Here is a 16,340-nt window from a genome sequence, read left to right as displayed (position 1 = left end):
TCCCCGTCTTTCTCATAAGCCCCCTTTAAGTACTGAAAGGCTACAATAAGATCTCCCTGGAGCCTTCTCTTCTCCAGGCTGAATAACTCCAGCTCTCTCAGCCTTTCCTTGTAGGAGAGGTATACCATCCCTCTGATCGTTTCTGTGGCCCTCCTCTGGACCCGCTCCAACAAGTCCGTGTCTTTCCTGTGCTTAGAACTCCAGAGCTGGATGTACTACTCCAGGTGAGGTCTCCCTCGACATGCTGGTCACACTTCTTTTGATGCAGCCCAGGACATGGCTGGCTTTCTGGGCTGCGAGTGCACGTTGCCGGCTCATATCCAGCTTTTTATCCACTAGTACCTTGTGTCCTTCTCAGCATGGCTGCTCTCAATCCCTTCATTCCCCAGTCGGTATTGATACCAGAGGTTGCCTTGACCCATGTGCAGGACCTTGCACTTGGTCTCGTTGAACTTCATGAGGTTCACATGCACCCACTTCTCAAGCTTGTCCAGGTCCCTCTGGAATGCATCCCCTCCCTCAGGCTTGGCAAACACACCACTCAGCTTGATGTCATCTTCAAACTTGCTGAGGGTGCACTTGATCCCACTATGTCATTGATGAAGATATTAAAAAAACACAGTACTGGTCCTATTACGGACCTTTGAGGGATACCACTCATCACCAGTCTCCATCTGGACATTAAGCCGTTTACACTACCCTCTTGATGTGACCATCCAACCAATTCCTCATCCACCGAGCAGTCCACCCACCAAATCTGTATCTCTCCAATTTGGAGAGAAGGATTTTGTGGAGAATTGTGTCAAAGGCCTTACAGAAGTCCAGATAGATGACATTCATAGCTCTTCCCTTGTCCATTGATGTAGTCATTCTATCACAGAAGGCCACTAGGTTGGTCAGGTAGGACTTGCCCTTGGTGAAGCCATGCTGGCTGTCTTGAATCACCTTCCTGTCCAACATATGCCTTAGTGCAGCTTCCAGGAGGATCTGTTCCATGATCTTCTCAGGCACAGAGGTGAGGCTGACAGGTCAGGAGTTCCCAGGGTCCTTTTTTCTACCCTTTTTAAAAATGGGTACAATATTTCCCTTTTTCCAGTCACCGGGGACTTCATCTGACTGCCATGACTTTTCAAATATCATGGAAGGTGGCTTGGCAGCCACATCAGCCATTCCCTCAGGACTCTGGGATGCATGTCGTCTGATCCCATGACTTACGTATATTCAGGTTCCTCAGGTGGTCACAAACCTGATCTTCTCTTACGGAGGGACTTTGTTCCCCAGTCCCCGTCTCGTGGTCCATCCGCTCAAGAGGTGTGGGAAGAGAGGTTGCCAGTGAAGACTGAGGCAAAAAAGTTGTTGAGTACCTCAGCCTTCTCCTCGTCCGTTGTTACCAGTTTGCCAGTTGTGTTCATCAATGGGGGTACGCTTTCTTTGGCCTTTCTTTTCTGGCTGACATACCTGTAGAAGCCCTTCTTATTATTCTTTGCATCCCTTGCCAAGTTCAGCTCCAGCTGTGCCTTGGCCTTCCTGATCCCTACACAACCAGGCAATGTCCCCATACTCTTCCCAGGATACCTGTCCCTGCTTCCACTGCCTGGGCATTTCCTTCTTGTCCTTTAGTTTGACCAGCAGGTCTTGACTCATCCATGCTGGTCTCTTGCCTTCCTTTCCTGACTTCTTACACCTGGGGATCGAAAGCTCTTGCTCTCTATGGAAAGCATCCTTAAAGATCTGTCAGCTCTGTTCTGCTCCCTTGTCCCTGAGGGCAGCTTCCCAGGGGGTCCTACTGACTAACTCCTTGAACAGCTGGAAGTTTGCTTTCCTAAAATTCAGGGTCCTGACTTTAGTCTTTGTCTGATCCATATGCCTGAGGACTATGAACCCCATCAGTGCATGATCACTGCACTCTATGCATTTCTTGATGCAGAGGGCAACACCTCCACCCCTCCTTCCTCACCTGTCCCTTCTGAACAGCCTGTAGCCAACAACAGCCACACTCCAGTCATGGGATTTGTCCCACCAAGTTTCAGGAATGGCAACTAGGTCATAGCTTTCTATAGCAGTGTGGTGGCTTCCAACTCCTCCTGTTTGTTGCCCATGCTGTGTGCATTGGTGTAGAGGTGCTTCAGCTGGTCTGTCAGCTGTGTCACCTTCTTAGAGGAACACCCCTAAATTCCTTTGAGGTATTTCACTGGTGTTTCCCTGTTGGCTCCTATTACCTCCGTAGCCCCTAGCTTATCTCTGTAAGACTTCAGGTGTGCTCCAGTGTAGCCAGCATGTCTCAGAGCAACAGGCTGAGGGCCCTCGCTAGCACCCTGTCCTTCTAGCCTTTGCACATCATCCCACACCTTGTCACGGGCAAGCCTGATGTTATCCCCCCTCCTCCTTCAGATCTAGTTTAAAGCTCTGTCAATGAGGCCTGCTAGCCTGTGAGCAAAGACCCTTTTCTCCCTTTGAGAACGGTGAATCCCATCTGACACCAGTAAATCTGGCGCCGCGTAGGCCATCCCATTATCGAAAACCCCAAAACTGTCATGGTCACACCAGCCATGAAGCCATGTATTCGTAGACTGGGTCTGTCTGTTTCTTCCAATGTCACTGCCCACAACTGGAAAGATAGGGGAAAAAAATAACCTGTGCTCCAGATTCCTCAGCAACCGTCCCAAGGCCCTGAACTCTCTTTTCATGGCCCCTGGACTACGCGTTGCAGCTTTATCGCCACCCACATGGAAGAGCAGTAATGGGTAATAGTCCGAGAGCCGTACCAGGCTAGGAAGGTTCCTAGGCTTAACCCGAGCCCAGGGAGGCAGCAGACTTCCCTAAGAGGAGGGTCTGTCTGGCATACTGGACTCTCTGTTCCCCTCAGAAGGGAGTCACCTACAACTACAATATACATTATGTATATGTATATGTATGTATATGTATACCTATATATGTGTGTGTGTACACACATATATATGTATGGTTCATTTCTCTATTTCAGATACTCTGCCCTTTCTTCAACAGTTTCATTTAGTAGACTTTGTTACTGTTTCTGTCATATTGGTGCATTTTAATTCCACCTGTTATATTTTTCCACAGTAACTCTTGCCTTTCTCTTTTATCATTAGATATTGGTCTACTTCTTACACTTTCAGCCATCTCTGTTGTCATTCTTTTATTTCTAGTCCTTTGTGGCTTCTGTTTTGTCTTTTTTTTTAATAACCCTTTCCTGTTCACTGATGATTCACCTAGGGTCTCTGTGAAGACATCCAGTTGAGAAGAGGTTTTGCCAAGTCTCTATGCTTTGGTACTATATTCGTTAGTTTGGAGTAAAATGTTTCTTAGAAAATTGCATAGAAAGGCATATCTGATTCTGTCTTCAGCTGGTTCACTGGTGTTGCTTCCAAAATTGCCAGGAGGTTTTGAGCTTTTTCTCTGTCAATCTCAAAACCTGTTAGTGTATTTTGCAGTGTTGATTTTCACAATGGCAGGTTTGCAGCGATGATTTTTAATACTGGTGACCATATGCAGGCACAGGGGCTGCCTGGCTGCTTTTGTTGGGTGGGCAGGATGCAACTGTCATTACCAAAGTCAAGGTGCATGAGCTCCGTCCAGGTATTGAGCTTTTTCTTATTCAGTGATAGCTCATTATCAACTGCATCCCCAATAAGAAGATAATGGACAGCACTTCTGAAGTAGATATTTTGAGGCAAGTTTAAGTTTAATCTGTCATTCCTTTGGCATATCCAGAATAATCAGTGATGTAAGTGTAAAATCTATGTGAGTGAGAAGATGGTCAGTTTGGTACTAGAATGCTTATAGAGGCTAGCAGTAAAACCTGCATTCGAATTGATACTTGCCAAAAGTGTAAATGCATTAATTTATCTCTGTACATTTACCCCAGGGAAGACAGGTAAACAGGTCTAAGGGGAGCTATATCACCAGCTAGTTCACATTTCTGTGTGAATCAAGTTAGTCTCAGTTAGCCCCACTGCCAAATTTGTGCTTCAAACCTGAGAGTGACTGCACCTCTGATTTACTTGTGGCCTCCTCAAGCCATACCGTGTGGTTTCCAGATGGTGGACTTCATCTCCCCCAAGGCAGGAACCTCTGGTGTTTGCCTTTCCAATTATTCATTGTACTTTCCTCCTGTCATTTACTGCGCTAACCCCAGAAGCTGAGTTAAGTTGGACCGTGGAGATTTGGTCTCTTGCAGGGACAATGACAGATCACAAGGCATATGCATGGCTAAGCTTCTGACACATCATTCAGAAAGGCTGTCTGGCAGGTGCTGTGCACAAGCCTGTCCATTCCTACTCCTTTGGGTAAGTGTGTCTGATGCAGCACCCTCTTAAAGGGATTGACTGACCTCTGGTACATCTTTCCAACCTGGAGGAGCAACATGATCAGGGACCAGTTTAGATACTGAAGGTGGTGTAACTGTACTAGCCCTGCATTGTATCCAGGCTAATGACTGCCTCTTAGCCAGGCTAGTTAGCTTGAGCGTAGGAGAGCACTAGTATGGATGTCCCAGGCTGGCACAGAGGCAGATATGGGTATCCTTTATGTCCCAGGTCAGGCCCATATAGAACCTGAAAGCCTGTTTCTCAACAGGTTTCTCAGTTCAAGGAAAAAAGACCAGTGTTATTTCTCCTAGAGTATGAAAATTATGACCAGCATTTGTGATTTTTACTAACCACCCACTCTCTAGGACTGTGGCTTCTTTAATCTAAAAAATTGCCACCACATATGTGCTATGTAACTGGGGATACGGGAGTGGACTAGAGGCTCTCCAGAGGTCCCTTCCAACCTTAACTGTTCCAAGATTCTGTATACCACAAATACACAGTATGCAGCTGTCTCCATGTAGTATCTTCTTATCTCAGTTCTTGGATAGAGCTGTGATGCCGTATACTGCTGGCACACCATCCTGTGCTATACTACATCCATTTTACTGATTTTTCATGAGACTGGCTTCAGGCTATGTATACGTGAATAACAGTCAAGCCAAATAGAAATAGTTGGTCCTGATAAGTCCACACTACACTGGTTTTAGTATGTGGAGAGCCTTAGGTGTGCTCTTAGAGTGCATTTCCTGGTGTAGCTTAATCCAAAAGTAATTCAGTGCATCTGCCTCAACACAGCTCCACAATGCAAACCAGAGCACAGCAGGTGGATGTCATCAGTAAGTTCACCCCAGAAGCTCATTCCTGATTCCGACTAAATTGCTAATACAAGTTTACCCTCAGTTGGTTACTGATAGTCCTCAGGTAAGCGCTCCCCACTGGGCAGCTTCCTGGCAGGGTCTTGTCATCTTCTGGATACTCATGTGCATGCTGGCAGCATGGCCGCCTCTGTGGCCACAAGCCAAGATGCTGCCATGGCCTGTGGAGACATTTGCTTATGTAAGGGGCTAGCGAACAGTACTTGGCCTGCTTGTCACAAGGAGCACAGATTGGACCAAAGCATGGCTGGAGGTAAACCATAGTCTTTAGTCGTACAGATCGTGGAGGCTTCTGTTGCAAATTCCTGCCAAATGTGCAGAGGGCTCTTGGCCCCTGTGGTGGGTTGACCCTGGCTAGGGGCCAGGTGCCCACCAGAGCCGCTCTATCACTCCCCTCATTCAATAAACAGGGGAGAAAAGTTATAACAAAATGCTTGTGGGTCGAGATAAGGACAGGGAGAGATCACTCACTAATTGTTGTCACGAGCAAAACAGAGCGAACTTAGAGAGGGAATTCATCTGATTTATTACTAGGCAAAACAGAGTAGAGGAATGAGAAAATAAAATCAACTCTTAAAACACCTCCCCCCACCCCTCCCATCTTCCCGGGCTCAACTTCACTCCTGGCTTCAACCTCCACCCCCCCTCAGTGGCACAGGGGGACAGGGAGTGGGGGTTACGGTCAGTTCATCACACGGTGTTTCTGCCGCTTCTTCATCCTCAGGGGGAGGACTCCTCTCATCGTTCCCCTGCTCCAGCATGGAGTCCCTCTCACAGGGGACAGTCCTTCACGAACTTCTCCAATGTGAGTCTCTCCCACGGCCTACAATCCTTCACGAACTGCTCCAGCATGGCCTCTTCCATGGGGTGCAGACCTTCAGGAGCAGACTGCTCCAGCGTGGGTCTCCCATGGGGTCACAAGTCCTGCCAGCAAACCTGCCCTGGCGTGGGCTCCTCTCTCCACGGGTCCATAGGCCTTGCCAGGAGCTTGCTCCAGCATGGGCTTCCCATGGGGTCACAGCCTCCTTCAGGTGCCTCCACCTGCTCCATCGTGGGGTCCTCCATGGGTTGCAGGTGGAATCTCTACACCCCCTCATCCTTCCTCCATGGGCTGCAGGGGGACAGCCTGCTTCACCATGGCCTTCACCACGGGCTGCAGGGGGATCTCTGCTCCGGTGCCTGGAGCTCCTCCTCCCCCACCTTCTGCACTGACCTTGGTGTCTGCAGTTTCTTAGATCTCACTTCTCTCTCCAGCTGCAAAAGCTCTCTCTCTGTTTTTTTTCCTTCTTAAATATGTTATCACAGAGGCGCTGATTGGCTTGGCCTTGGCCAGCGGCGGGTCCGTCTTGGAGCCGGCTGGCATTGGCTCTGTCAGACACAGGGGAAGCTTCTAGCAGTTTCTCACAGAAGCCACCCCTGTAGACACCCCCCGCTACCAAAACCTTGCCATACAAACCCAGCACAGCCCCATACCATGGCAGAAGCAGCATACTGAGTAGGCACGATTGTAGTACACTTCCTTTCAGGCAGAAAGCTATCTCATTAATTAAGTATCTAGTCCTTATATGTGTAAGAACTACTCTTGCTGTAGTAACTGAGAAAAGATCTGTCCTTAGAAGCACACATATATAAACACACAGCATCGCCCACGCACCATGCATATGGGAATTAATTAACACTTGGCTGCTATTTATATCACAGCAATCTAGGACAGGAAGTGAAAAACAGATCAGAATCCCTTAACTGACATTTTAGGGGGACTTAGAACAGGCAGATGGCAACATCCTATGCTGGAAACTGCCAGGAGATACTATTCCTATTATAAAAAGTGCTGGAGGAACCTTCCCAGATATGTAGGCCAAAAGCCTTACAAAACCTGTCTCACTGTAATACCAAAGCACCTCGATAGGAAGCCTTCCACTGCTTCCAGGATTAGCTGTTGCCTTCCTTGTTGCTTTTTTTTCCTGTCCTGTTTGCAGGCATATTTTCCCTGGTGGTTTGCTGAAGGGGCTTCCCAACAGCCCTTCCTGAGGGGAACCTGGAGGACCATCTGAAAGACACGGTACTGGGCTTGAAGTTAAGGGCAGAAGGGCCCCATAGCAGTCACCATCTCTTCAAGCAAGTTGCTGGAGTGCCTTGGGGAGGACAGTCCTGTCTCCCTTTTCTGGGAACGGGTTTGTGTCACATGGTGGCACCCTTGCAAACCGAATAAAGCTTAAACTCCTGCAGCTTCTCTGCCTCTGCCAGGGAGGTCTGGGAGGTCTTCACCCTCACTCAGTAACTGAGACTTGAATGTCTTTCAGATGTTGATCCCTTGATTGTGTCTGGCTTGAAATCAGTAAGTGAGGATTTATTGGGCAGCAGGAAGCAGATAAAACCCGCAAGGATGGTGTGGTTGTGTAAGCCCCATTTTTTTTAGGTAACCTGGCAGTAGATGCAAAATCATAGTGCAAACAGTAAAATCCCAATATGTTGGTTGGTATTTATCATACCTGGCTATATTTGCCAAGACACTTTTGTTTTCCTTGATAATATTTAGCAACGAGAGGGTACTATCAGTAGCAGTTAAGGATTTTGTGCAATATAAAGCAGGAATACACATAGCTAAATTCAGACCGAAGGAATCCCGTTCTGACCACCTGGATTCTCATCAGCTTTCTTGCTTTAGACAGTGGTATTGTGTAACCAAGTGCTCTTAAACATTTATGTTATTTTGCCTTTCCACAAATGAGGTAAGCTGTTGAGTTTGTGTACCTCAGTTTCATAGTTGTGCATGCTTTGGAAGCCTCTGCATCTTAGGAGATCAATCTGCTTGGGATCTTGCCATTCATCATTGTGCTGGCAGTGTCCAAAAGCCTGGGCTGGGGATCAGAGCCCAGCCGTACATTAACTGTTGCATACATTTACAGTATAAAGACAGACAATTGTCTGTTTCAGACAACTTGCACTCTCTCACAGAGATCCAACAAACTGCTGCAGCGAGAGCATGGCAGTGTTTATTACCAGAACTTTGTGCACTGCATTTTTCTAGCTAAAAAAAAGACACCAGCAGTTGTTATGGCCCTTTGACATAAGGACCCTGCTGAGAGCAGGAGTAAGGTGGAGTCTGAAACCAACTTCATTTGTAGGTTTTATTTATTCACTAACATACAGAGAAATGTTTCTAATTCAAAATAACAATGGTGTTAGTTAATCTGGATGTATCATCCAAATCAGGAAAAAAGAATGCATTTTCCTATCTTGAGGGAATTGTAAAGATGGAGTCATAGAAAGGCTGGAATACCAGTATCTTTATTCCTGTCCATTCTGAACTTTGGGCTGCCCTCAAAAGATCCTGCAGAGTCAGCATAACAATAAAAACATGAAGAACAGTAATATTTGATGGGTGATGTTTTCCCTTGTATCTGGATCACTTGATCTAGATTTGCCATTTGCTTTGAGAAGTACAAGTGATTTTCTGCTATATGTCATACTATTCAAGTTGCATATGAAACTGGTTCATTGCTTAGACTTCTTGACAAATTGAGGTAATGACAGTGTAGGATTGATATAATTGACTTGAAAAAGTGTTAAGTGACAGTTTAATTCTGCCATGTGGTAACAGTTCATAATATTTTCTATTCAGGCTCTGCATTGAAGGTACAAAATCATTGTGATACCTGAATCAGTGTAGGAGCCATCCTATCCTTCCTCCTTGTGCAAATACAGGAGGATTTCAGCAGTCAGCACGTCCGAGATCATCAGGCTGCTCCTGGCAGCTGTTGCCTGCTCAGTGCTGGAGGTGATAGGAAGAAAGAGCTAGAGCTCTCGCCTTAAAGCCACTGGCTCTACATCTGCAGAGGGAGCACTGAAAGTCGTCACTTGGAAGCTGGTCAGAGCTGATGAGAGGAACCTGCCAGAATGGGGCATGGGTTGGACAGGCAAATTGAACAGAAACAGCAGCTGTTGCCTGGAGGTCAGACTTGGCCTCAAGACTGAGAACTGAAGGGGGGGGGACTAATTAATTACCATCTTGTACTTATGTGTTAATGTCTGGTAGTTACCCTTGGTTATGCAGTGACCATACATCATCCTCTAAGTGAATATTTCCATAATTTTAGACACCATAAGGAAATCACAGTAGCTGTCATAAACTGTTTCTTCATTATTTCCAAGGGGGAGAGAAAGGAAAGAGAAGGAGCATTTTAACTGCTGGCCAGTTTCCCTGCTGTTTATACTTCTGCCATCAAGAAAGACGGTAGTTTTGGCAACCTCCCTTCTCATCCATGGCATATCAAGAGTGGCCACATCAAGATGTTGTTTTTCCAATCTCTTTATTAGTAATGCTGTGACACTAGAATGCCTAAAATGTGCCTCTGTGGGGCTAAAATGACATGTACAAAAAGATTAATGTCTCCTAATTTATCTTCCTGTCTAAACAGAGAAACCAGAGACAGCTCAGGAGAAGTAATGTATTCTCATTGTTATAGGTGGAGAGCTAAGTTAGGAGGTTTGCTCTCTAATACACAGGAATCTGCGGCTGTGAATAGGACAGTTGTCCTGTTGTTGTGGCCAGTCAGGTAATGCAAAACTATCTGTTTCCCACACTTTTCATCCTAGGTGATGTTGTTTGCCTCTTTGATGCCTGACTAGAGCAGAGGGAGGCCAGAGGAAGGGCTGAACTTGCTTCTTTGTGTGGACCTGCAGTGGCTTCCCTCTTCCTGCGAAAAAACCAGGTTGTCTTCATATTTGTTGAATTGTTTGGGAATGCTTAGGTTCTCCTTTTGCTTTCTCTCAGGTTTTTTTTTTTCCCCTGAAGCTTAAGCTATCCAAAAACCTGACAACAACTATTTATTTTTAGAGGCAGACTGCATTTCTCAGAACTGCTGTTTCTAAGCACTGTTGTGAAACTGATGTGTTTATTAATGGTGGCTGATTTGTAAACTGGGCTTTTAGACATCAAAAGTACATGTCTGACCGATAGATAGGACATTTCTCAGTAACAGGAAATACACTAGTGCCAAATGTACATCAAAAGCCAGAATGGAAAGATCCTTATTGGCAGATGACCAGCTTACCGCATTTCACAAACCTTCCATCACAATTTCTGGCATAATGTGTCACGTTTCAGCAAGTAGATTCTTTGTTATGGCTGATGCTCTTGACATAACTTCACATTCTGCCTAGCAAGACAGAATGGCAGGAAACAGGAAAAAGTTAGTCTATCAGTTGAATACGCAATTAGGTAAGCAAGATAACACCCCAGTAGGGCATCTTTACATGACAAAGTGTAAAAAAAAAAAAAGAATGGAATAGTGTGTTTTCTTGAAATTGGCCATAAACAATTATTGTCAAGGGTCTTCCTTCTTTAAAGAAGATGCTCACACATCTACTGAGCATGGAAGACATTTTTACATACAGATACATACTAAAAGAAACACATGCAAAAATGTGGTCACTATTATGTCCTAGTGGTGACCTGCCACCAAGTTGCCAGGTGTCTCTAGGACATAACTGACAAATGTGGCATAGTTTTAAATTGTCCCATTTAAATTATTGGAAAATTTACATTAAAGTGGAGATGGCATAGCTATCATTTGATTTGTCTGTCTGGATATTGCTGGCCTCAAAACACATTTCTTAAAGATTTATCGACAGATTCTCTCTACTGTTTCACCATGTCCTGAGTTCAGTGTAAAAGAAGTATTTGGGCTCTGTGGAAGTGACCTTCACAGTCCCATCCCAGTATAAATTAGAATATTCCAGCAGGTGCTTTAATTTTCAGCCTTTGGGATCATTTATAATAGTTAGTGAGTGTACTAGACATCCTTAACTTGTATTTCCTCCTCAACATATCCTTTGTCCAGAGTCTCTGGAGAAGGTGGTATAGGAGTTGGCTAAGCCAACTGTATCTTTCAGTGTCTTCTCAGATGAGCATCCCTCTGTCCAAGAATTACATTCTTAATTCCTTTTGAAATGATGTATGTGGAACAGAAAAGACTCCAGATTTTAGCCTTAAGTCTAGTCCTCTTCTAAAATCCTTTAGCGTAGTTCAAAGTTGTCCCTGACAAGTCGTTCCACTGATAGTGTTTTCAAACCATCAGCATTAACTTGCCATAGTAATTCATGATGTTTTTTTCAAGTCCCATGAGGTTCCACAGAGATTAGGTGGATTAGCAGAAACAAAGTCAGAAAACAATAATAAGGCAGACAAAAAGTCACATCAGATCCCATGCAGGCCTACAGTTCATAGCTAGAAAAAATACAGTAAATACCCACTGTAAAAGAAAATATGGCGAGTTAGCTTATCTGTTTTGTGGACAATGCTGAATCTGATTTCACATAAAAAAATCCATTCACAACTCAGCAAAGGGTAACAATGAGTGACTCTCCCAGCAGGGAGAGACCTCCTTTGTCTTACTGTTCAACATTGGTAACAGCAGTTAGTAGTCTCCATCTTTATCTATGGATTCCATATCAATGACACCACTCAAATATGTTTCAGTGGGTTTCAAATGAACGCACATGTGTACACTCTGTATGAAGATCTCAGAGTTTCTAAGTTTAGTTTAAAATGCATCCTTCCAGGTCAGTGGGATCATGCATTCTGAGTTTTCCTGTGCAAAAGTGAAAAATGAAAAGTTATATTTCACCATCTAGTTGTTATTTGCCTATAACAGTTTTGTTATGTTTAGTTTCTTTTTTTTCCTATTCACTCATCCGCATACAAAGTGGGAGTTTCCTACAGCTTGTTTAGTGCCTGTATGGACAGAGCTTGTACCGAAGACCCTAGATGCACTGCACTCCTTGGTGGTTCCTGGCAGGCTCAGTAAGCAGACTCTTTTGTGTGAGTGTGTATTCTCAGTGACTGTGAGTGCAAAAACCCACATTCATGTGGACATCAGTGTTCACATACAGTGTCCAAGTTTGCCTATACATTCTAGCATGCCTTAGACCTGAAAATTTTTCACTCTCAGTTTTTTGAACAGATGAAATAGTGACCCCCTGACAAAAAACGAAGTAGGATTTAACAGCTCTGGCTACCTGCTCTGTTCTGTTTACACTATAAGCCTCTACAACATATTTTTTCTTCAGACTATTGGCAATAGTTGGTCACCTGAACTAGAATCAGACTTGATAGTTGCTAGAACTAATTCATGAAACAAATGTCAGGTTTTTATTGAAAAGGAAGTGAGTAAAAAATGTAGGATTTTAGGTGAAAGGTAGGTATTCTGTCCGTTTGTTACTTTTTAAATTGCTGGATGGTCACACTCAAAGAGTTTTGGTCAACAGCTCAACGTCCAAGTGGAGATCGGGGACGAGTGGCGTTCCTCAGGGGTCGGTACTGGGACCGGCACTGTTCAACATCTTTGTTGGCGACATGGACAGTGGGATCGAGTGCACCCTCAGCAAGTTTGCTGACGACACCAAGCTGTGTGGTGTGGTCGACACGCTGGAGGGAGGGGATGCCATCCAGAGGGACCTTGACAGGCTGGAGAGGTGCGCCCGTGCGAACCACATGAAGTTCAACAAGGCCAAGTGCAAGGTCCTGCACGTGGGTCAGTGCAATCCCAAGCACGACCGTAGGCTGGGCGAGGAATGGATTGAAAGCAGCCCTGAGGAGAAGGACTTGGGGGTATTGATTGATGAGAAGCTCAACGTGAGCCGGCAGTGTGCACTTGCAGCCCAGAAAGCCAACCGTGTCCTGGGCTGCATCAGAAGAAGTGTGTCCAGCAGGTCAAGGGAGGTGATCCTGCCCCTTTACTCCGCTCTTGTGAGACCCCACCTGGAGTACTGCATCCAGCTGTGGGGTCTCCAGTACAGGAGAGACATGGACCTGTTGGAGTGAGTGCAGAGGAGGGCCACGAAGCTGATCAGGGGGCTGGAGCACCTCTCCTATGAGGACAGGCTGAGAGAGTTGGGCTTGTTCAGCCTGGAGAAAAGGCTGCTCCGGGGAGATCTCATTGCAGCTTACCAGTACCTGAAGGGGCCTACAGGAAAGATGGAGAGGGACTGTTTATCAGGGAGTGTAGTGACAGGACAAGGGGCAATGGGTTTAAGCTGAAGGAGGGTCGATTTAGATTAGATGTTAGAAAGAAATTCTTTACTGTGAGGGTGGTGAGGTACTGGAACAGGTTGCCCAGAGAGGTTGTGGAGGCCCCATCCCTGGAAGTGTTTAAGGCCAGGTTGGATGAGGCTTTGGGCAACGTGGTCTAGTGGAGGGTGTCCCTGCCTGTAGCGGGGGGGGTGGAACTAGATGATCTTTAAGGTCCCTTCCAACCCAAACCATTCTATGATTCTATGATTCTATGATTCTATGAAATCTGTACTCATTGCAAGAGTGATTAAAAATTAATTACAAAGGACTATGAGGAAGGTGATACACATTTAATTGCAGCTCTCCTGGCCAACTATGCATAGTTTATTTGGGTTTGCCAGTACAGACTGCTCTGACTATTTGCCCATATTCTGGCAATACCTCCTTGTCAATTATAATAGAGGAAAATTTAATTTCAGGTTCATTCTTCCCTCAGTGAGATTATTGCTTGCGTGGCTGGCAGGGAAAAAGCAGTAGAATATGCTGGTGGTTTTGCTCGAGTCCAGACTTTCATAGAATATGTGATATGTGTCACACAGAAATTCTGATGCTTTGCTGTTGATCTGAAAGTCTTTCTTTAGAAGCCCTTCACAGCTACTCAGAAACATGCTGGCACTCTGTCTGGAAATGTATGGGCTTGCCTACTGTGAAGCAAGCTATTTGGCTAATTGGCTGTGCACTAGCTACTCTGCACTAATTCCTCATGCAGAAACACCCCAAAGCAAAGGTGAAGTAGCTGACTAGACCTTGAAAGTGTCAGATAGCCAGCATGGTACCTTTGCCTGCACCACAACAGTTGTAAAGCCTTTGCCATCCTAAGAAAATCACATCTTTCAATTCAATGTGAGTTTCAGCAGCTTTGTTTTCTTTGTCTGGGTTCTGAAAATGACTGCCCAGATGAGGCCAGGAGATGGGGTTAAAGAATTGATTTTGACTCTGCTCATTTCTGACTACCAGCTAGCACTGCACTCTGCAAGTTTGAGCCTGGCAGCTAATAAAGCTGCTGGATTTTATGCACAAAATTAATTTTACTCATACTTACTTGTGTTAGAAATATAGTGCAGCTGTGTCAGAGTGACAGACCTTTGCTTGTTGCAAACTTTGCCTTGTTCCTTCCGTGGCGCAGTTCCCTCACGCTGTGGGTGTAAAAGGAGCAGGATACTCATGAAAACAAGTAGCATGCAATTGCTTGTGGTTCTTTTGGAGAAAAAAACCAGGTAGAGCTCAGAAACTTTTAAGTGATATGCAGAAATGGGGGCTAAAAAGCTAACGTTCCTATTTCTTCCTTCACAGGGCATTTTATTAACAGTAAATACAGTAATATATAACCACAAGGACACAACAAGTCTGTATGGGAGGGTGTAATTAGCACTAAAAAAAAAAAAGAGAAAACCAAAGCAAGCCAAATAGATGCTTCCCTAATGAGGCTGTGAGGAAGGTGCTCACAGATGGTAAGCTGCCTTTTTTTTTAAATGATAGACCACAAGTAGGCTAGTGAAACTCCATTTAGGAATTCACTGACAATACCACTTCCAAGTTGCAGTTGTGGAGTGGCATTTTTTCTTGCCTTAGAAAAATACAAATCTGGAATTCAATTCTGCCAGCAGATGGACAGCAAAGGCTCACTGTATTAAAAAAATAGAATTCATAATACTCAGATCTGCTTTATAATATACCATATGACGTATTTTGAAAATTATATCTGTGATTTTCTTCGGGTGCTCCCCAAAGCGGAAAGGAAGTGGTGGTTTGTATCATCAAACCCAGCTAATCAGATTTTTTTAAAAAGTGAGGAAAGATCAGTCTCTGCTCCTCCCTATTTGCTTAATGCTGCTATATCTGGATTTAGAGTAACATGCTGGTAAAACTCAGATTGGGACATGTAAGTGGATGCTTGAGGTGTACAGAAAGAGCTAGGCTTGGTCTGAAACGGACTTAGCTGAAACTTTGTTATTGCCTCTTCGTATGGTTAGCCTCAATGTGCAGATCTTTCAAACACTTGCCATGCTGAGGTCACTCTGCTTGTGGTCTGTGCTGGAGGGATATGAGGCAGCTCCAGTCAAGGAGACTTGTGTGGCTGCATTAGCCTAGTGCTGCAGCTGAGCCAGTGTACCTTGTATGTCAGCTGAGATTGCTAGCCTGTTTCTGGTATCGTGCTAACCCTTCTGGTCAGCCTGAGCAGAAGGAGTCTGTTTCTGCCTGCCATATGCTGCTCGAGCCCTGCGAGTCGGGGCCATGGTGCACCAGCACTCCTGCAGGCTGACCTCAGAGCACCTTGCCTAGTGGAGCAGGAAGGACACAGTTGTTGCACAGCCGAGATCCGATCTCCATCGGGTCTCCAGCCAAGAACCTGAACCCAACCGCCAACCTGCCAACAGCACCCATTCTCTAGGAAACTAACATTCTGTCTAGACAATTAGATACCATTCTTAATGCATTTAATACAATACTTTTAATGTGGATAGTCATATTCTAGTGCAACATAAGAGAATATGAATTAACTTTCTCACTTGTGACCCTCTTCTCACTACTACCTTATTCACAGCTCATCCCAAATACATGCATGCTGAGCTTCTTTTTCCCCTTCATTTGCCTTTCAGAGCTTAGTCATGTGCAGTTTCTCTGATTTTTTTTCTTTCCTAGCCTTAGTTTTTAATCTGAACCATAGTTACTTGATGGCTTTACTTCATGTTAGCATGCTTGTTGTCTACTGTAGGCCAGAGTGAATTCAGTGTTTATGAATGATGCTAAATGAGCAACCCAGAAGAATAGATTTCAGTTGGTATTTGTCCATGGGTAGGAACGTCTCAGTGCTGCTTCAGTACGGTCTTCTAGAGAGGCTTCCAAATACTCAAGCATCTGATTTGTGTACGTTTGAAAAATCTCATCCTGTCTCTTGCAGGAACTGAATTCAGTCCCAATGGGCATTTTATCCTTTGACTTCCCCCTGCTTTGTCTACCACAAGTAATGTTTTTGTGGTTTGTGGGACTGCTCCCTAGGAAATGAAGTCATTCATTTCACTTATATCACAAAACTGCCATTAGTGGTTGCACGTT

At 45.0% G+C, this 16,340-nt stretch overlaps 1 protein-coding gene across 9 annotated transcripts in view; it reads left to right on the top strand.

Annotated features, from left to right (window-relative positions):
• SLC1A2 (solute carrier family 1 member 2) overlaps positions 1-16,340 on the top strand; it is a 107,260-nt gene that overhangs the window by 9,931 nt on the left and 80,989 nt on the right. The window contains exon 2 of one of the 9 annotated variants that reach the window (XM_054827386.1): positions 9,806-9,921. The exons of the other annotated variants lie outside the window; for them this stretch is intronic. The gene's annotated coding sequence lies outside the window, so the exon portion shown is untranslated. The remainder of the gene's footprint in view (positions 1-9,805; positions 9,922-16,340) is intronic. 9 annotated transcript variants of the gene reach the window in all.

The sequence above is a fragment of the Grus americana genome, chromosome 5 (assembly GCF_028858705.1).
Source record: "Grus americana isolate bGruAme1 chromosome 5, bGruAme1.mat, whole genome shotgun sequence".
Taxonomy (NCBI): Eukaryota; Metazoa; Chordata; class Aves; order Gruiformes; family Gruidae; genus Grus; species Grus americana.
The sequence above is the reverse complement of the archived record's forward strand: the minus strand, read 5'-3'. Positions and strand labels throughout refer to the sequence as shown.